At 45.3% G+C, this 18095-nt stretch overlaps 1 long non-coding RNA gene across 1 annotated transcript; it reads right to left on the bottom strand.

Moving 5' to 3' along the window:
* Nucleotides 1–2119: 2119 nt before the first annotated feature.
* On the bottom strand, nt 2120–14872 carry LOC137319794 (uncharacterized). The gene is made up of 2 exons (XR_010962268.1): nt 14779–14872; nt 2120–2401 (listed from the first exon to the last, which is right to left on the bottom strand). It is a non-coding gene; the product is annotated as an uncharacterized lncRNA (long non-coding RNA).
* Between the last annotated feature and the right edge of the window lie 3223 nt (nt 14873–18095).

Below are 18095 nucleotides of genomic sequence, written 5' to 3'. Positions count from 1 at the left end.
TCAACTACTCCCTGTGCGAGCAAGCTTCACATGCTAATCACTCTGAGTGAAGAAGTTTCTCCTGAATTACTTACTGTAGTTATTAGTTACTATCCTATGTTGTGCGTGGAAATACGGTCAGCAGAATAGCAGGTATTGCTTGCCAGCTATTTAGAAGATTTATGTAAATTTATAAATAGACCAAACGGATTCAGTTACAGAGAGAGGCTGACAAAAATAAGGAAAACGGAGGCCCAGAAGATTTACAGAGCGAAGCAAATCAGAGACTTGGAGAATTCATGGATAAAAATGTCACTTGAAGGTGGACGGTAATAAAATGTGTTGAGGAATGTGCGCTGGGTGGGATGTGGAGGCAGAGGGGTAACAGAAGTTAGGACCAAAAGCACGCTTCCCTCTCGAGTAACAGCGAAATCTTGCAGGACTCCAGGCCACTGGTGGGCCTTGCACATCCTGAGCAGCTCATTGGAGAACTCGGGGTGCAGAAGCTGTGATCAGCTCATGCAATGTGTTCAGAGTACAGGTGGGATCAGTGTGAAAGTGTTTGTGTTGGGATAGTCCTGTTACATCAGGGATCTTAAATTAGAAGGTAGACACGGACAGCAAGTGGCAGAGAGACAGGAAACAATGACAGAGGGAAATAAGAGAGTCAGGCTTAGAGAGAGAGAAGAGAAGGTGTGAGAGAGAGAATGAGGCAGAGAGAGAGGATAAAGGCAGAGATGGCGAGAGAGAGAATGAGGCAGAGAGAAGAGAGAGGGGCGATCCAGTCGGAGTGAGGGGGAAAGAGATTGAGGCAAAAAGAGGGACCGAGAGGCAGAGAAGAGAGAAAGGGCAGAGTGAGAGAGACAACAAGGCAGAGAGAATGAGAGAGAGGTGGAGATAGAGTGAGAGAAAGAAAGGAGAGACCGAGCAAGGGTGAATGAGAGAGAGAGAACGAGTCAGGGAGTGGCAGAGCCAGATGGAGAGAGAAATAAACAGAGGCAGAGAGATGAGAGGCAGAAAGAGATTAAACAGAGAGAGAGATAAATGAGTCAAAGAGCGAAATATTGAGAGAAACGAAACCGAGGGATCAAAGCAGAGGCAGAGAGAGAGACTGAAGCAGAGATATTTTGATTCCTGCTTCTCAATGCAGTTTAATATTTCTTGTATTTTTTATTCTTCTATAATAAGAGTGCTGTTGTTTTATAATCACTGACTTTAAAACAATAACCTTTTGGTCAGTAAGTACTGGTTTTGAGATAGTTACTGATGTCAGAGCAGCACCGAGTTATACTGTCAGCTTCACATGGGTCTCTGGTCAATCTCCCTCTACACTGTCCCTTCAAACAGACCAGGGCACATACAGCACAGGTTAGATAGAGAGTAAAGCTCCCTCTACATTATCCCATCAAACAGACCCAGGGCACATACAGCACAGGTTAGATATAGAGTAAAGCTCCCTCTACACTGTCCCGTCAAACATTCCCAGGGCAGGTACAGGGTTAGATACAGAGTAAAGCTCCCTCTACACTATCCCATCAAACACTCCAAGGGCAGGTACAGGGTTAGATACAGAGTAAAACTCCCTCTACACTGTCCCATCAAACACTCCCAGGGCAGGTACAGTGTTAGATACAGAGTAAAGCTCCCTCTACACTGTCCCATCAAACACTCCCAGAGCAGGTACAGGGTTAGATACAGAGTAAAGCTCCCTCTACACTGTCCCATCAAACACTCCCAGAGCAGGTACAGGGTTAGACACAGAGTAAAGCTGCCTCTACATTGTCCCTTCAAACACTCCCAGGGCAGGTACAGGGTTAGACACAGAGTAAAGCTCTTTCTCCAACGTTCCATCAAGCAATCTGTTGGATCTGATGCAATGTGTGTCTCCTTCCAATTCTGTCTGAACAAACCCGTTCAAGTGAGCTATCTTGAACCTAGAACGGTCAGAGTGCTGACACTCTGTGACTCCTGTCTTATCTCAGTAACTTTCTGAATGAGTTATTGGGCACTTTCAGAGATTCCCTGCTGCGGTCTCCTCTTCCCATTACCTACGATTCCCACATCTTCCCGCAGCCTCATAAGACCCCTGAACAACCCATCCTCGGACACAATGATCCTAAAGAGAAACACGACACGGATATGAAGCTGTGATCAATGCAGTGAGTTTTATTTCTCAGTACAGCCCATTATTCAGACAGCAGTAATACAGGGTCAGGGGGATATGGGACCGACACAATCAAACAAATCCTGCTCCCCGTGAACGAAGGTTTAATTCAGTGAGAACTTGGGGAGCTCGGGCTGGTGAGAATCGGTCTGCAACAATGGACCTCATCGTGGCAGAATACCGGCAGAGTCTCCTCGTTTGTGTTACAGGAGCCCTCTCGATACATTCCTTCAAGCGAGCTGCAGATATCCATGAGCCCTAAAATCAAAAATGAAAAGTTAATTGATTGACCGTTCTGGACACAGAGGGAGGGAGAACAATGAGAAAACATGAAGCTGAGTCTGTCCGTGTTACTGCAACTGACTCTGGACCACACATGAACCTCAGCTCATTTGTACTTAATTAAACCTCACACTGACCCCTCCCCGACCTGTAGAGACTCACTCTTTGTTCTCCAGGGCAGCCCAATAGTTTTTCCACAGAATGGAGCCCAGCATTCCCGCTTTCTGAGACTAGAGACAAAGAAAAGAAATATCTGACATTTATATAGAGCCTTTCCCGTCAACAGAAGGGCCCAAAGAGTTTCACAGACAAAGGATTATTTCTGAAGTACCGACATTGTTTTGTCGCCAAATTGCTCACAGCAAAGTCCCACAAACAGCAAATGAGATTTGACAGTGTGGGGAGTTTCTGGTGATGTTAGTTGAGAGAGTGAGGTTGGTCCAAGACACCAGTAGAACTCCCAGCTCTTCAAATAATGCCACCAAGTGTTTCTTGCCCCATGAACAGGTAGACAAGGTCTCCGTTTAAAGATTCATTCAGAAAAATGGCACCTCCAACAGTGCAGCACTCCCCCAGTTCTGGGCTGTATGTACTGGAGTGGGATATCAACCCATAACTTGGTCACTCAACTCCCAACTGAGGTAAACTGACACCCGGCTCCTGAAAATTGATAGTTTCACCGCTTGACTCCTCCACTTATTTAGTGTCCTCATATCCTGATCTCGATGAAGGATGCAGCATTATTAGGATTAAATAAACCAGTTTTGAAACCCTTTTGATCCAATCCCCTCCCCTCATTGTGTGAAAAACTGACTCATGTCTGGGTATCGCTCCCAATTCACCATTCTTCATCTGTGGGTCTTAGCATTGAGTGTGGGGGAAAGGGGCTGAAGGAGTTCCTGATCCCGTTCACACTCTCACACTTTGTGGCAGGCAGCACTGATCGGGAGCAGGAACTGTGAGTTTCCCCCTCCATAGTGCCTGGGTACTGAGGCCAATTACAGAGTCTCCCAAACAGGTCAATGATCCGGCTGGGATCCGCTGACTCAGCACAGGCCAGTAATTTGTGATTTAATGCCCGGTCTGTTTGGATCCTCACACAACACCCACCATTCCCACTCCTCGCTCAGGTACCGACTAAACAATCGGGGGATTTACCTGTGGAACTGGTTCAGGTTAAATTCTTCAATCATTCTTACAATAATATTCATTTAACCAATCAAACCGTGAGCTTCAGTCAGAGAATAAAATAGATTAAAAAATACAAAACTATCTGATCACTTTGTGCTGACAGATCGGGGAAATGTACAGACCTGAACCATCACGATCTTCCCTGAACCCCCCTTGAACATTGATGGAGTGAGTCAGCACCAGGACTCCAAATACCAAGAGCAGGACTTTGATTATCTTCCGCTGAGTTCCTCAGAGTCAGGATCAGACGGCCGGAGTTCACAAGTTCTGTGTCTAGACTCAGAGAGTTTGCTGTATTTATAATCCGATGCACGGGGAGGGACTCTCTGAAAATATTCTGGGAAAATTTCCCTTCTGTGTGACGGTGGATCAGTTGGCAGCTTGCCTCAGTTGGCAGTTCTCTATCTTTCAGATCACAAGGTTGCGTGTTTGGCCCCACTACATGGTTTGAAACATGAGCTCATCTGACAGGATGTGTCAGGTACACAAGCAGGATAATTGACACTTAACTCCACCCCAGTATGGCATGCACATGAGCTATGAATCAGACCCGACGATCCAGCTCGCTCCCCTTGCTATTTAATATTTGACAGTCTGATCTCTCTTCCACCAGTAAACACTCAGAATGACCCGGGACTGAGAGCAAACACCTTTTAATCAGGGACAGAATGAACCGGGACTGACAGCACATCCCTTTTAAACAGGGACAGAATGACCCGGGACTGACAGCACATCCCTTTTAAACAGACACAGAATGATCCGGGACTGACAGCACATCCCTTTTAAACAGACACAGAATGATCCGGGACTGACAGCACATCCCTTTCAAACAGGCACAGACTGATCCGGGACTGATAGCACATCACTTTTAAACGGACACAGAATGATCCTGGACTGATAGCACATCTCATCTAAACAGGCACAGTATGATTCCGGAATGACAGCATATCCCTTTTAAACGGACACAGAATGATCCGGGACTGACAGAACATCCCTTTTAAACAGATACAGAGTGATCCGGGACTGACAGCACATCCCTTTTAAACAGACACAGAATGATCCGGGACTGACAGTACACCCCTTTTAAATAGACACAGAATGATCCGGGACTGACAGCACACCCCTTTTAAACAGACACAGAATGATCCGGGACTGACAGTACACCCCTTTTAAATAGACACAGAATGATCCGGGACTGACAGCACACCCCTTTTAAACAGGAACAGAATGATCCTGGACTAACAGCACACGCCTTTTAAACAGACACAGAATGATCCGGAACTGAGAGCACATCCCATTTAAACGTAAGAAGATAAGAACATAAGAAATAGGAGCAGGAGTAGTAAATTCTGCCCCTCGAGCCTGCTCCGCCATTCAATAAGATCATGGCTGATCTGGTTCTAAATTCAAATCTAAAATCATGTCCAATTTCCTGCCCGCTCCCCGTAACCCCTAATTCTCTTTACTTCGAGGAAACTGTCTAATTCTGTTTTAAATTTATTTAATGATGCAGCTAAACAGACACTGAATGATCCGGGAATGAGAGTACATCCCGTTAAAACACACACAGAATGATCCGGGACTGACAGCACATCCCTTTTAAACAGACACAGAATGATCCGGGAACGACAGCACATCTCTTTTAAACAGCGACAGAATGATCCGGGACTGTCAGCACATCCCTATTAAACAGACACAGAATGATTCGGAACTGACAGCACATCCCATTTAAAAAGACACAGAATGATCCGGGACTGACAGCACATCCCATTTAAAAAGACACAGAATGATCCGGGACTGAAAGCACATCCCTTTTAAACAGACGCAGAATGATCCGGGACTGACAACACATTCCTTTTAAACAGAGACAGAATGATCCGGGACTGACGGCACATCCCTTTCAAACAGACACAGAATGATCCGGGACTGATAGCACATCCCTTTGTAAAAGACACAGAATGATCCGGGACTGACAGCATACCCCTTTTAAACGGCCACAGAATGGTACGGACTGACAGCACATCCCGTTTTTACAGACACAGAATGATCCGGGAATGACAGCACATCCCTTTTAAAAAGACACAGAATGATCCGGGACTGACAGCATATCCCTTTTAAACAGATACTGAATGATCCGGGACTGAGAGCATACCCCATTAAAACAGGAACTGAATGATCCTGGACTGACAGCACATCCCTTTTAAACAGACACAGAATGATCCGGGACTGACAGCACATCCCTTTGAAAAAGACACAGAATTATCCGGGAACGACAGCACATCCCTTTTAAACAGAGACAGAATGTTCCGGGACTGTCAGCACATCCCTATTGATTCGACACAGAATGATCCGGAACTGTCAGCACATCACATTTAAAAAGACACAGAATGATCCTGGACTGACAGCACATCCCTTTTAAACAGGGTCAGAATGATCCGGGACTGTCAGCACATGCATTTTTATCAGACACAGAATGATCCGGGAATGACAGTACAACCCTTTTAAACAGAAACAGAATGATCCGGGACTGATAGCATATCCCTTTTAAACAGACACAGAATGATCCGGGACTGACAGAACACCCATTTTAAACAGGCACAGAATGATCCGGGACTGACAGCACATCCCTTTTAAACAGAAGCAGAATGCTCCGGGACTGACAGCAAACCCCTTTTAAACAGACGCAGAATGATCCAGGACTGACAACACATCCCTTTTAAACAGGCACAGAATGATCCGGGACTGACAGCACATCCCTTTTAGACAGACGCAGAATGATCCTTGTAAGACAGCACATCCCTTTTAAACAGGGACAGAATGATCCGGGACTGTCAGCACATGCATTTTTATCAGACACATAATGATCCGGGAATGAAAGAACACCCCTTTTAAACAGACACAGAATGATTCTGGACTGACAGCACACCCCTTTCAAACAGACACTGAATGATCCGGGATTGATAGCATATCCCTTTTAAACAGACGCAAAATGATCCGGGAATGACAGCACATCCCTTTTAAACAGACGCAGAATGATCCGGGAATGACAGCACGTCCCTTTTAAACAGACACAGAATGATCTGGGACTGATAGCATATCCCTTTTAAACAGACACAGAATGATCCGGGACTGACAGAACACCCCTTTTAAACAGGCACAGAATGATCCGGGACTGACAGCACATCCCTTTTAAACAGACGCAGAATGATCCGGGACTGACAGCACACCCCTTTTAAACAGACGCAGAATGATCCTGGACTGACAACACATCCCTTTTAAACAGGCACAGAATGATCCGGGACTGACAGCATATCCCTTTTAAACAGACGCAGAATGATCCTTGAATGACAGCACATCCCTTTTAAAAAGACACAGAATGATCGGGGACTGACAGCACATCCCTTTTAAACAGACACTGAATGATCAGGGACTGATAGCACATCCCGAGAAACAGACGCAGAATGAGCAGGGACTGACAACACATCCCTTTTAAACAGACACAGAGTCATCTTGGAGTGACAGCACACCCCTTTTAAACAGACACAGAATGATCCGGGATTGACAAAACACCCCTTTTAAACAGACACAGAGTGATCCGGGAACGACAGCACATCCCTTTTAAACAGAGGCAGAATGTTCCGGGACTGTCAGCACATCCCTATTGATTGGACACAGAATGATCCGGAACTGACAGCACATCACATTTAAAAAGACTCAGAATGATCCTGGACTGACAGCAAACCCCTTTCAAACAGACGCAGAATGATCCAGGACTGACAACACATCCCTTTTAAACAGGCACAGAATGATCCGGGACTGACAGAACATCCCTTTTAAACAGACGCAGAATGATCTTTGAAAGACAGCACATCCCTTTTAAAAAGACACAGAATGATCCGGGACTGACAGCACATCCCTTTCAAACAGGGACAGAATGATCCGGGACTGTCAGCACATGCATTTTTATCAGACACAGAATGATCTGGGAATGAAAGAACACCCCTTTTTAACAGACACAGAATGATTCTGGACTGACAGCACACCCATTTAAACAGACACTGAATGATCCGGGACTGACAGCACATCCCTTTTAAACAGACACAGAATGATCCTGGACTGACAACACATCCCTTTTAAACAGGCACAGAATGATCCGGGACTGACAGCATATTCCTTTTAAACAGAAGCAGGATGATCCTTGAATGACAGCACATCCCTTTTAAAAAGACACAGAATGATCCGGGACTGACAGCACATCCCTTTTAAACAGACACTGAATGATCAGGGACTGACAGCACATCCCTAGAAACAGACGCAGAATGAGCAGCGACTGACAACACATCCCTTTTAAACAGACACAGAATCATCTTGGAGTGTCAGCACACCCCTTTTAAACAGACACAGAATGATCCGGGATTGACAAAACACCCCTTTTAAACAGACACAGAATGATCCTGGAGTGACAGCACATCCCTTTGAAACAGACACAGAATCATCCGGGACTTACAGCACATCTCTTTCAAACAGACACAGAATGATCCGGGACTGACAGCACATCCCATTTGAACAGACTTGGAGTGATTCGGGACTGACAGCACATCCCCTTTAAACGGACACAGAATGGTACGGACTGACAGCACATCCCTTTTAAACAGACACAGAATTATCCGGAATGACAGCATATCCCTTTTAAACGGACACAGAATGGTACGGACTGACAGCACATTCCTTTTATACAGACACAGAATGATCCGGGAAAGACAGCACATCCCTTTTAAAAAGACATAGAATGATCCGGGACTGAGAGCACATCCCGTTTAAACAGACACAGAATGATCCGGGAATCACAGCACATCCCTTTTAAACAGACACAGAGTGATCCGGGATTGAGAGCACATACCGTTTAAACAGACACAGAATGATCCGGGACTGACAGTACACCCCTTTTAAATAGACACAGAATCATCCTGGACTGACAGCACATCCCTTTTAAACAGACACAGAATGATCCGGGAACGACAGCACATCTCTTTCAAACAGGGACAGAATGTTCCGGGACTGTCAGCACATCCCTATTAAACAGAAACAGAATGATCCGGGACTGACAGCACATCCCTTTTAAACAGACACCGAATGATCCGGGACTGACAGCACATCCCTTTTAAACAGACGCAGAATGATCAGGGACTGACAGCACATCCCTTTTAAACAGACATAGAGTGATCTGGGACTGACAGCACATCCCTTTAAAACAGAGACAGAATGATCCGGGACTTACAGCACACCCCTTTTAAACAGGCACAGAATGATCCGGGATTGACAAAACACCCCTTTGAAACAGACACAGAATGATCCGGGACTGACAGCACATCCCTTTTAAACAGACATAGAGTGATTCGGTACTGACAGCACATCCCTTTTAAACAGACAGAGAGTGATTCGGGACTGACAGCACACCCATTACAAACTGACACAGAATGATCTGGGACTGACAGCACATCCCTTTTAAACAGACAGAATGATCCGGGACTGACAGCACAACCCTTGTGAACAAACACAGAATGATCCGGGACTGACAGCACATCCCTTTTAAACAGACATAGAGTGATCTGGGACTGGCAGCACATCCCTTTTAAACAGACACAGAATGATCCTGGAGTGACAGCACACCTCTTTAAAACAGACACAGAATGAACCGGGACTGACAGCACATCCCTTTTAAACAGACACTGAATGATCAGGGACTGACAGCACATCCCTAGATACAGACGCAGAATGAGCAGGGACTGACAACACATCCCTTTTAAACAGACACAGAGTCATCTTGGAGTGACAGCACACCCCTTTTAAACAGACACAGAATGATCCGGGATTGACAAAACACCCCTTTTAAACAGACACAGAGTGATCCGGGAACGACAGCACATCCCTTTTAAACAGAGGGAGAATGTTCCGGGACTGTCAGCACATCCCTATTGATTAGACACAGAATGATCCGGAACTGACAGCACATCACATTTAAAAAGAAACAGAATGATCCTGGACTGACAGCAAACCCCTTTCAAACAGACGCAGAATGATCCAGGACTGACAACACATCCCTTTTAAACAGGCACAGAATGATCCGGGACTGACAGAACATCCCTTTTAAACAGACGCAGAATGATCTTTGAAAGACAGCACATCCCTTTTAAAAAGACACAGAATGATCCGGGACTGACAGCACATCCCTTTCAAACAGGGACAGAATGATCCGGGACTGTCAGCACATGCATTTTTATCAGACACAGAATGATCCGGGAATGAAAGAACACCCCTTTTAAACAGACACAGAATGATTCTGGACTGACAGCACACCCATTTAAACAGACACTGAATGATCCGGGACTGACAGCACATCCCTTTTAAACAGACGCAGAATGATCAAGGACTGACAGCACACCCCTTTTAAACAGACACAGAATGATCCTGGACTGACAACACATCCCTTTTAAACAGGCACAGAATGATCCGGGACTGACAGCATATTCCTTTTAAACAGAAGCAGGATGATCCTTGAATGACAGCACATCCCTTTTAAACAGACACTGAATGATCAGGGACTGACAGCACATCCCTAGAAACAGAAGCAGAATGAGCAGCGACTGACAACACATCCCTTTTAAACAGACACAGAATCATCTTGGAGTGTCAGCACACCCCTTTTAAACAGACACAGAATGATCCGGGATTGACAAAACACCCCTTTTAAACAGACACAGAATGATCCTGGAGTGACAGCACATCCCTTTGAAACAGACACAGAATCATCCGGGACTTACAGCACATCTCTTTCAAACAGACACAGAATGATCCGGGACTGACAGCACATCCCATTTGAACAGACTTGGAGTGATTCGGGACTGACAGCACATCCCCTTTAAACGGACACAGAATGGTACGGACTGACAGCACATCCCTTTTAAACAGACACAGAATTATCCGGAATGACAGCATATCCCTTTTAAACGGACACAGAATGGTACGGACTGACAGCACATTCCTTTTATACAGACACAGAATGATCCGGGAAAGACAGCACATCCCTTTTAAAAAGACATAGAATGATCCGGGACTGAGAGCACATCCCGTTTAAACAGACACAGAATGATCCGGGAATCACAGCACATCCCTTTGAAACAGACACAGAGTGATCCGGGATTGAGAGCACATACCGTTTAAACAGACACAGAATGATCCGGGACTGACAGTACACCCCTTTTAAATAGACACAGAATCATCCTGGACTGACAGCACATCCCTTTTAAACAGACACAGAATGATCCGGGAACGACAGCACATCTCTTTCAAACAGGGACAGAATGTTCCGGGACTGTCAGCACATCCCTATCAAACAGAAACAGAATGATCCGGGACTGACAGCACATCCCTTTTAAACAGACACCGAATGATCCGGGACTGACAGCACATCCCTTTTAAACAGACGCAGAATGATCAGGGACTGACAGCACATCCCTTTTAAACAGACATAGAGTGATCTGGGACTGACAGCACATCCCTTTAAAACAGAGACAGAATGATCCGGGACTTACAGCACACCCCTTTTAAACAGGCACAGAATGATCCGGGACTGACAGCACATCCCTTTTAAACAGACACAGAATGACCTTGCAGTGACAGCACACCCCTATTAAACAGACACAGAATGATCCGGGATTGACAAAACACCCCTTTGAAACAGACACAGAATGATCCGGGACTGACAGCACATCCCTTTTAAACAGACATAGAGTGATTCGGTACTGACAGCACATCCCTTTTAAACAGACATAGAGTGATTCGGGACTGACAGCACACCCATTTCAAACTGACACAGAATGATCTGGGACTGACAGCACATCCCTTTTCAACAGACAGAATGATCCGGGACTGACAGCACAACCCTTGTGAACTAACACAGAATGATCCGGGAATGACAGCACATCCCTTTTAAACAGACATAGAGTGATCTGAGACTGGCAGCACATCCCTTTTAAACAGACACAGAATGATCCTGGAGTGACAGCACACCTCTTTAAAACAGACACAGAATGAACCGGGACTGACAGCACATCCCTTTTAAACAGACACTGAATGATCAGGGACTGACAGCACATCCCTAGAAACAGACGCAGAATGAGCAGCGACTGATAGCACATCTCTTTTAAACAGAGACAGAATGATCCGGGACTGACAGCACATCCCTTTTAAACAGACACCGAATGATCCGGGACTGACAGCACATCCCTTTTAAACAGACGCAGAATGATCAGGGACTGACAGCACATCCCTTTTAAACAGACATAGAGTGATCTGGGACTGACAGCACATCCCTTTAAAACAGAGACAGAATGATCCGGGACTTACAGCACACCCCTTTTAAACAGGCACAGAATGATCCGGGACTGACAGCACATCCCTTTTAAACAGACACAGAATGACCTTGCAGTAACAGCACACCCCTATTAAACAGACACAGAATGATCCGGGATTGACAAAACACCCCTTTGAAACAGACACAGAATGATCCGGGACTGACAGCACATCCCTTTTAAACAGACATAGAGTGATTCGGTACTGACAGCACATCCCTTTTAAACAGACATAAAGTGATTCGGGATTGACAGCACACCCATTTCAAACTGACACAGAATGATCTGGGACTGACATCACATCCCTTTTAAACAGACGGAATGATCCGGGACTGACAGCACAACCCTTGTGAACAAACACAGAATGATCCGGGACTGACAGCACATCCCTTTTAAACAGACATAGAGTGATCTGGGACTGGCAGCACATCCCTTTTAAACAGACACAGAATGATCCTGGAGTGACAGCACACCTCTTTAAAACAGACACAGAATGAACCGGGACTGACAGCACATCCCTTTTATACAGACACAGATTGATCCGGGACTGACAGCACATCCCTTTTAAACAGAAGCAGAATGATCCTTGAATAACAGCACATCCCTTTTAAAAAGTCACAGAATGATCCGGGACTGACAGCACATCCCTTTTAAACAGACGCAGAATGATCAAGGACTGACAGCACACCCCTTTTAAACAGACACAGAATGATCCTGGACTGACAACACATCCCTTTTAAACAGGCACAGAATGATCCGGGACAGACAGCATATTCCTTTTAAACAGAAGCAGAATGATCCTTGAATGACAGCACATCCCTTTAAAAAAGACACAGAATGATCAGGGACTGACAGCACATCCCTAGAAACAGACGCAGAATGAGCAGCGACTGACAACACATCCCTTTTAAACAGACACAGAATCATCTTGGAGTGACAGCACACCCCTTATAAACAGACACAGAATGATCCGGGATTGACAAAACACCCCTTTTAAACAGACACAGAATGATCCTGGAGTGACAGCACATCCCTTTGAAACAGACACAGAATCATCCGGGACTGACAGCACATCTCTTTCAAACAGACACAGAATGATCCGGGACTGACAGCACATCCCATTTGAACAGACTTGGAGTGATTCGGGACTGACAGCACATCCCCTTTAAACGGACACAGAATGGTACGGACTGACAGCACATCCCTTTTAAACAGACACAGAATTATCCGGGAAAGACAGCACATCCCTTTTAAAAAGACACAGAATGATCCGGGACTGAGAGCACATCCCGTTTAAACAGACACAGAATGATCCGGGAATCACAGCGCATCCCTTTTAAACAGACACAGAGTGATCCGGGATTGAGAGCACATCGCTTTTAAACAGACACAGAATGATCGGGGAACGACAGCACATCTCTTTCAAACAGGGACAGAATGTTCCGGGACTGTCAGCACATCCCTATTAAACAGAAACAGAATGATCCGGAACTGACGGCACATCCCTTTTAAAAAGACATACAATGATCCGGGACTGATAGCACATCTCTTTTAAACAGAGACATAATGATCCGGGACTGACAGCGCATCCCTTTGAAACAGAAACCGAATGATCCGGGACTTACAGAACATCCCTTTTATACAGACGCAGAATTTTCCGGGAAGAATAGCACATCCCTTTTAAACAGACACAGAATGATCCGGGACTGACAGCACACCTCTTTATAACAGACACAGAATGAACCGGGACTGACAGCACATCCCTTTGAAACAGACACAGATTGATCCGGGACTGACAGCACATCCCTTTTAAACAGACACAGAATGATACGGGACTGAACGCACATCCCTTTTCAACAGAGACAGAATGATCCGGAAGTGACAGCACATCCGTTTAAACAGACACATAATGCTCCGGAACTGACAGCACATCCCATTTTAAAGGACACAGAATGATCCGGGACTGACAGCACATCTCTTTTAAACAGGGACAGAATGATCCGGGACTGTCAGCACATGCATTTTAAACAGACACAGAATGATGCGGGAATTAAAGAACACCCCTTTTAAACAGACACAGATTGATCCGCGAAGGACAACACATCCCTTTTAAACAGACGCAGAATGATCCGGGAATGACAGCAAACCCCTTTTAAACAGACGCAGAATGATCCGGGAATCACAGCACATCCCTTTTAAACAGACACAGAATGATCCGGGACTGACAGCACATCTCTTTCAAACAGGGACAGAATGTTCCGGGACTGTCAGCACATCCCTATTAAACAAAAACAGAATGATCCGGAACTGACGGCACATCCCTTTTAAAAAGACATACAATGATCCGGGACTGATAGCACATCTCTTTTAAACAGAGACAGAATGATCCGGGACTGACAGCGCATCCCTTTTAAACAGACACCGAATGATCCGGGACTTACAGCACATCCCTTTTATACAGACGCAGAATTTTCAGGGACGAATAGCACATCCCTTTTAAACAGACGCAGAATGATCAGGGACTGACAGCACATCCCTTTTAAACAGACACAGAATGATCCGGGACTGACAGCACACCTCTTTATAACAGACACAGAATGAACCGGGACTGACAGCACATTCCTTTTATACAGACACAGATTGATCCGGGACTGACAGCACATCCCTTTTAAAGAGACACAGAATGATCCGGGACTGAACGCACATCCCTTTTAAACAGACACAGAGTGATCCGGGACTGACAGTTTACACCTTTTAAACTGACACAGAATGATCCGGGACTGACAGTACACCCGTATTAAATAGACACAGAATGATCCGGGACTGACAGTACACCCCTTTTAAATAGACACAGAATGATCCGGGACTGACAGCACACCCCTTTTCAACAGAAACAGAATGATCCGGAAGTGACAGCACATCCGTTTAAACAGACACATAATGCTCCGGAACTGACAGCACATCCCATTTTAAAGGACACAGAATGATCCGGGACTGACAGCACATCTCTTTTAAACAGGGACAGAATGATCCGGGACTGTCAGCACATGCATTTTAAACAGACACAGAATGATAAGGGAATTAAAGAACACCCCTTTTAAACAGACACAGATTGATCCGCGAAGGACAACACATCCCTTTTAAACAGACGCAGAATGATCCGGGAATGACAGCAAACCCCTTTTAAACAGACGCAGAATGATCCCGGAATGACAGCACATCCCTTTTGAAAAGACACAGAATGATCCGGGAATGACAGCACATCCCTTTTAAAAAGACACAGAATGATCCGGGACTGACAGCACATCCCTTTTAAACAGACACTGAATGATTCGGGACTGACAGCACATCCCTTTTGAACAGACACAGAATGATCCTGGACTGAAAGCACATCCCATTTAAACAGACACAGAATGATCCTCGACTGACAGCACATCCCTTTTAAACAGACACAGAATGATCAGAGACTGAAAGCACATCCCTATAAACAGAAGCAGAATGATCAGGGACTGACAACACATCCCTTTTAAACAGACATAGAGTGATCCGGGACTTGCAGCACATCCCTTTTAAACAGACTCAGAATGATCCTGGAGTGACAGCACATCCCTTTGAAATAGACACAGAATGATCCGGGACTGACAGCACACCCCTTTGAAACAGACTCAGAATGATCCTGGACTGACAGCACATCCCTTTTAAACAAACACAGAATGATCCGGAACTGACAGCACATCCCTTTAAAACAGACACAGAATGATCCTGGACTGAAAGCACATCCCATTTAAACAGACACAGAATGATCCGGGAATGACAGCACATCCCTTTTAAAAAGACACAGAATGATCCGGGACTGACAGTACACCCGTATTAAATAGACACAGAATGATCCGGGACTGACAGTACACCCCTTTTAAATAGACACAGAATGATCCTGGACTGACAGCACACGCCTTTTAAACAGACACAGAATGATCCGGAAGTGACAGCACATCCCATTTAAACAGACACAGAATGATCCGGGACTGACAGCACACCCCTTTGAAACAGACGCAGAATGATCCGGGACTGACAGCACATCCCTTTTAAACAGAGGCAGAATGATCAGGGACTGACAAAACACCCCTTTTAAACAGACACATAGTGATCCGGGACTTGCAGCAAATCCCTTTTAAACAGACTCAGAATGATCGTGGACTGACAGCACATCCCTTTTAAACAAACACAGAATGATCCGGGACTGACAGCAGACCCCTTTAAAACAGACACAGAATGATCCTGGACTGAAAGCACATCCCTTTTAAACAGACGCAGAATGATCAGGGACTGACAGCACATCCCTTTTAAACAGACATAGAGTGATCTGGGACTGACAGCACATCCCTTTAAAACAGAGACAGAATGATCCGGGACTTACAGCACACCCCTTTTAAACAGGCACTGAATGATCCGGGACTGACAGCACATCCCTTTTAAACAGACACAGAATGACCTTGGAGTGACAGCACACACCTATCAAACAGACACAGAATGATCCGGGATTGACAAAACACCCCTTTGAAACAGACACAGAATGATCCGGGACTGACAGCACATCCCTTTTAAACAGACATAGAGTGATTCGGTACTGACAGCACATCCCTTTTAAACAGACATAGAGTGATTCGGAACTGACAGCACATCCATTTCAAACTGACACAGAATGATCTGGGACTGACAGCACATCCCTTTTAAACAGACACAGAATGATCCGGGACTGACAGCACATCCCTTGTGAACAAACACAGAATGATCCGGGACTGACAGAACATCCCTTTTAAACAGACACAGAATGATCCTGGAGTGACAGCACACCTCTTTAAAACAGACACAGAATGAACCGGGACTGACAGCACATCCCTTTTATACAGACACAGATTGATCCGGGACTGACAGCAAATCCCTTTTAAACAGACACAGAATGATCCGGGACTGAACGCACATCCCTTTTAAACAGACACAGAGTGATCCGGGACTGACAGCACATACCTTTTAAACTGACACAGAATGATCCGGGACTGACAGTACACCCGTATTAAATAGACACAGAATGATCCGGGACTGACAGTACACCCCTTTTCAACAGACACAGAATGATCCGGAAGTGACAGCACATACGTTTAAACAGACACATAATGCTCCGGAACTGACAGCACATCCCATTTTAAAGGACACAGAATGATCCGGGACTGACAGCACATCTCTTTTAAACAGAGACAGAATGATACGTGACTGTCAGCACATGCATTTTAAACAGACACAGAATGATGCGGGAATTAAAGAACACCCCTTTCAAACAGATGCAGAATGATCCGGGAATGACAGCACATACCTTTTATACAGACACAGATTGATCCGGGACTGACAGCACATCCCTTTTAAACAGACACAGAATGATCCGGGACTGAACGCACATCCCTTTTAAACAGACACAGAGTGATCCGGGACTGACAGTTTACACCTTTTAAACTGACACAGAATGATCCGGGACTGACAGTACACCCGTATTAAATAGACACAGAATGATCCGGGACTGACAGCACACCCCTTTTAAATAGACACAGAATGATCCGGGACTGACAGCACACCCCTTTGAAACAGACGCAGAATGATCCGGGACTGACAGCACATCCCTTTTAAACAGAGGCAGAATGATCAGGGACTGACAAAACACCCATTTTAAACAGACACATAGTGATCCGGGACTTGCAGCAAATCCCTTTTAAGCAGACTCAGAATGATCGTGGACTGACAGCACATCCCTTTTAAACAAACACAGAATGATCCGGGACTGACAGCAGACCCCTTTAAAACAGACACAGAATGATCCTGGACTGAAAGCACATCCCTTTTAAACAGACGCAGAATGATCAGGGACTGACAGCACATCCCTTTTAAACAGACATAGAGTGATCTGGGACTGACAGCACACCTCTTTAAAACAGAGACAGAATGATCCGGGACTTACAGCACACCCCTTTTAAACAGGCACTGAATGATCCGGGACTGACAGCACATCCCTTTTAAAC

This window comes from Heptranchias perlo, unplaced genomic scaffold (genome assembly GCF_035084215.1).
Source record: "Heptranchias perlo isolate sHepPer1 unplaced genomic scaffold, sHepPer1.hap1 HAP1_SCAFFOLD_89, whole genome shotgun sequence".
NCBI classification, from domain to species: Eukaryota; Metazoa; Chordata; class Chondrichthyes; order Hexanchiformes; family Hexanchidae; genus Heptranchias; species Heptranchias perlo.
Note: the sequence above shows the minus strand (reverse complement) of the source record. Positions and strands in the feature narration are given on the sequence as shown.